Source organism: Elephantulus edwardii, unplaced genomic scaffold (genome assembly GCF_000299155.1).
Source record: "Elephantulus edwardii isolate Elephantulus edwardi_28Jun2011 unplaced genomic scaffold, EleEdw1.0 scaffold00324, whole genome shotgun sequence".
NCBI classification, from domain to species: Eukaryota; Metazoa; Chordata; class Mammalia; order Macroscelidea; family Macroscelididae; genus Elephantulus; species Elephantulus edwardii.
Window position 1 is genome coordinate 2,437,618 of NW_006400074.1, and position 4,899 is coordinate 2,442,516.

Genomic DNA, 4,899 nt, shown 5'->3' on the forward strand with positions numbered 1-4,899 from the left:
TTTTCTTTTGCTTTTCAAGGAGAGGAGCAAATGGGGGGGAGGGGGGGGTTGTGCGGGGAGAAGGGTGCAACAATGAATGAATGGAATCCCAATATCTCTGTAGATGTTCACTGAAATGAAAAATACACAACCTAAATTAAAAAAAAAAAAAGAATAGCCTTTCATACTCTCCAAGGAACCATGACCATAAAAAATAGCTGTGTGTAAGAATATAATGTAAACTTTATTCTTACTCTTGTTGTTTTTCTGGCTGTTGATTAAGCCTCTAATTGTAAAAATGGAATATAAATGTATCATGTAAAATGTAATAAGCAGGAAAGGAAAGGGAAAGGAAAAGGAAAAGAAAAGAAAGAAAGAAGAAAGGGAATTAGAGTGACTCAGAATTAAAATCATCAAGATCACTTGACTGTTTGTCTCGTGTTCTTTCATCGTCCCTTCGCCGAACTTCTACCCACCTTCGTGTTCCCTCTTCGAGACCCTAGACCTCAGGCTGATAAGCCCATCCCGACTGGAGCAGCCCACGGCAGGGATGAAGCTGTATTTCATTTTTACTCATCACATAATTTTCATTTATAAAAGTTGAAAAGTTGTTCAAGATTATAGTTAAGACTTTCTATTATGCAGAGACCCAATAAAAACCAGATAGCTTCTGGGGGGAAAAGGTGGGCAGGGAGAAAGTGCTACAATGAATGAACGGAAATCCTGAGTCTCTGTAAATTTTCATTAAAATTAATAAAAAAAACCCCTTTTCTTGAAAAAATACAAATGGCGACTTTAGACGTGGACCTCACCAGACGCACTGCACAGTAATCTGACTGACTACCCCTGTGGAAGGACTCCCTGGAGCAGCTCATTATCAGCAGTTAAAACCAGACCAGGTGTTGACTGTGTAACAGATGTCAATTACTTGTGTGCAAGTTCAAATTGAGGTTAATGAAAATTAAAACAAGTCAAAGAAAACAATAATACGATTTTGAGTCTATGCCACCTAAATTTAAAAATAATTTTAAGAAGAGGTTTGAAGCATTTAACATCAATGATCAAAGAAAGACCAGACGAGTTGTGGGAGGAGATTAAGGATATTATCCATGAAGACAGCAAAAGGTCACTAAAAAAAAAAGAGAAAGAAAAGACCAAAATGGATGTCAGAATAGAATCTGAAAATTGCACTGAAGCACTTTTCTAGAAAGATGGCGCCAAAAGCAAAGAAGGAAGCCCCTGCCCCTCCCAAAACTGAAGACAAAGCAAAGGCATTATAATGGCCAAGAAGGGCATCCACACCCCCACACCCCCAAAAAAGATCTATCTGCACGTCGGTCACCCACCTTCCGGTGGCCTAAGACACTGAGACTCAGAAGGTGGCCCAAATACCCCCAGAAGAGCACCCCCAGGAGAAATAAGCTTGACCACTATGCAATCATCGAATTTCCCGACCACTGAGTCAGATATGAAGACGACAGACGATAATAACACACTTGTCGTTCATTGTGGATGTCAAGGCCAACAAGCACCAAATTAAACAAGCTGTAAAGAAGCTCTATGACACTGATATGGCTAAGGTCAACACTTTGATTAGGCCCAATGGAGAAAAGAGGGCCTATGTTCGACTTGCTCCTGACTATGATGCTCTGGAGTTTACCAACAAAATTGGGATCATCTAAATTGAGTCCAGATGGCTAATTCTAAATACAAATTTTTCTCACACACACAAAAAAGTACTTTATTTTTTGCACTAAAGCACTGAGAAGCCAAAAAGGAAGGGATGCGGAAATAAAAGAACTGACTAGTCTATTTCAAAGGGCAGCTTGGGAAGTCATATTGCACTGGGAAAGAGTGTAGTCCGGGATCTCTCCAAATTACCGAGGAGTAATGATGTCAGTTTTAAGACAAAGGTGAGCCTCATTCAGGTCATGGTCAATATAGTCAACGTGTTATACATCTGAGAGCTGGGCAATGACTAAGGATGACAGATGGAAGAATTAATGCCTTTCAACTGTGGTGTTGGAAAAGAGTACTATTGCATGGACTGCCAAAAGAACAAAGAGTTATGTCTTGTGCAGGCAGAGTGCTCCATGAAGGCAAAGATAATTAAGTTGCATCTCATGTGTGTTGTGCATATTGCTGGGAGAGGTTACATCTTTCTGAGAGGTTCTTTTTTTTCTTATTTTCTGGGGGGAAGCAAACACATTTTTATGTTTCTCAGTGCATGTAAAAGTTATACTTACGTTATATGATGACCTAGTGCTAAGGCGCTGTGTTGCCATTCCCAAGGCATGTGCCTCAAGTCCAACAACTGTTCAGTGGGAGAAAAATGGACAATATCCTGTATGATTTCAGCCTCTGAAAACCTGCTGGAGGGTCAGCTATGAGTCAGTTTCTACTTTATGGCACCTAACAACACAAAAGTCCACTAAAGGAGCAATAAACAGTAAGGTGCAAAGGTTTGAAGTACTGTGGGGATGGCCAAAATGTGAGTGACAAAAGATGATCACACACTGCTAGAAAAATGGGCTGCAAGCCTTGCTAGACAGAGACAAGATCTCCAGGTGATTCTGAAGGTACACAGCAGTGATCTGGGGGTCTGATAAAACATAGACTCTGACTTACAAAGACACATGACCTGCTGGAAGCCTGCTGAAAACACCAAGTCCGGCTTTCTGGGGAATGCTGAAGGCAGGAGATGAGGGTGGAACCCAGTAGTGCCATGGCTATGTACCTTGTCAGACAGGAAAGATGGTACAGGGCAGAAACAATAGATGGCAGAAACAGTGGTAGGCCAGAGCGAGCACCAGCAAGTGAGAACAGAACAAGCTGATGGTTGGCTTCCCTACCCTGCTGCCACAGAGGTTTCTAAATCTGTCCACATTTCATTTCACTGCCTCCAGAAAACACCCTTGTGCTTGACAAGCAGAGTCTTCATGGTCAAGCCCTGTTGGTGCCATCATTCCTGGCTGCCACTGCCCAAGGCCTCTGGTCTCAAAGCAGTGTTTATGCCCTCGGATGGAGTGTTCTCTTCCCTCTGGGGTCCTTACAGTGGTATCGCTATAGAAACGATCCTACTTCCTACATGTAGAGACACTTGTTGAGGTTCCCACATAATCTGGCCCAGGTTTCCACAAGCATCTAGAGTATGGATTGTTATATGCTGGGCTGTTTGAGGCAGGGTAGCAGAAAGGAGTAAAGAAGGGACAGGTTCCTAATTGTCCCAGATGTTAAGGGAAAGTAAAATGTTATTTCACCATTTGAGAGAAAATAATACACATACAGTAAATCTGAGATTATTTCTAGATTAGGCTTTGTTTTAGAAGTTGTTGTTAGATGCCACTGAATCGAATATGACTCACAGCAACCCGGTGAGCACCAGATTTGAACCCCGTCCTATCCTGTGCCATCCACACACTTCCTGACACAGTAGAGCCCATGATAGTCACAATGGTTGAGGGTCTTCCTCTTTCGTCGACCCTCTTCCTTTCCAAGCATCATGTCCCTCTTCCTCAGGGAGGTTCTCTTTAACCAAGTCAGTCAGATGTACAAATAGTGGAGTTCTGGAGCACCCCACACCCTGTGCTGTACTATTCTGGAAAGGGCAATAGCCCAGGGCCAGTGGGCTTATTCTGAAGGCAATCTGCTGGCCACCACTGCCTGGGGGTTCACCCCAGTCTTCCTGTTTCCAAAGCTCTGGCTCTGCATCCTCTGGGCCTGGCGTAACTGGATGCAGGCAGGACACTAATGTTGTCCTGGCAAGGTGTGACTCCCACGGGCCAGTCCCTGATGTCAGGGCAGGATCTGTGAACTCTGTCAACTGCCGAACTCCAAGGAATGTGTCTCACAGGAGCCTCATCCACGTCGTCTGTCCCGCAGGGACTCCATGCTCACTGCAGTTGGGGACCCAGAGGACCCGAGCCCTGGAATGTCGGGCCCAGGGGCCTGTCCCACAGCATCTGGACTAGCGCTTGATATAGTCGTCCACCTTCTTCTGGAAGTCCTCCTTGTCCCAAAGGTGATGTTCTGCAGCTTCAATATTAAGTGGGTCATCAAAATTCAAAAGATCAGTAAATAGAGTTTAATCCCCAAACAACATCCTTCAGTGTCTTCATGAGGGCTCAGTCAGTGCCGTCGATCGAATGTTCTCACAGTAAACTCAGACACATGTCCCCTGTCTCTGTGATGTTGGGGTGCCAGATTTTGGTTAAGCATTTCACTTTGGGAGGCACCATGTCATATGCATCAGGAACTTCAGCCTCAAACTGAAATTTTCCACCTGGGTAGTAACCTTCATCTGGGGTCACCGTCAGTTGGAAGCAATGAAGCTTGATTGGGTCAGGAAAGTGGACTCCACAGGTACAAGGTACATGGGCTTCAAGGTCTGCAACCTCTTTGACGAGCAGCTTGTCCCGCAGACACACGCAGCACCAAGCTGGGAGCCATGGGGCCGAGCACACCCCTTCGTGGCCGTCATCCTGCTTGAGCTTGCTCGCCAGCATGAGCATCACAGCTGCCTTTGCCCTGGGCACCCGAGACAGACAAGATGGCTCGGGACCCAACACGATGTCCGGTCCATGATTACTCAGGGAGACGCGGGCCCTCACAACAGAAATGGCTCCGTGGCAGTGGGACCGGAAAGAGAGGTCATTTCTAAAGAGGGACATTATGCTTGTGAAGCTGGAAGGGCAGTGAAGGAGGAGAACACCTTCAACCAAGGTGGTTGGCGTGGTGACTGTGGCAATGGGCTTAGGGGTGTCAGAGACTGTGAGGATGGCAAGGAACAGCACAGTGTTCAGATCGGTTGTTAACAGGGTCGCTCAGATTTGGACTCAACTTGATGGCACCTAACAACAACATCGGGTTTTCAAGTCTGACTTCTAATTGTGTCTCCCAAGGTGCCTCTGAGTAGGTTTG

General features: G+C 45.4%; 1 pseudogene; it reads right to left on the bottom strand.

Annotated features, from left to right (window-relative positions):
• Positions 1–3,826: 3,826 nt before the first annotated feature.
• LOC102868640 lies at positions 3,827–4,490 on the bottom strand (annotated as a pseudogene).
• Between the last annotated feature and the right edge of the window lie 409 nt (positions 4,491–4,899).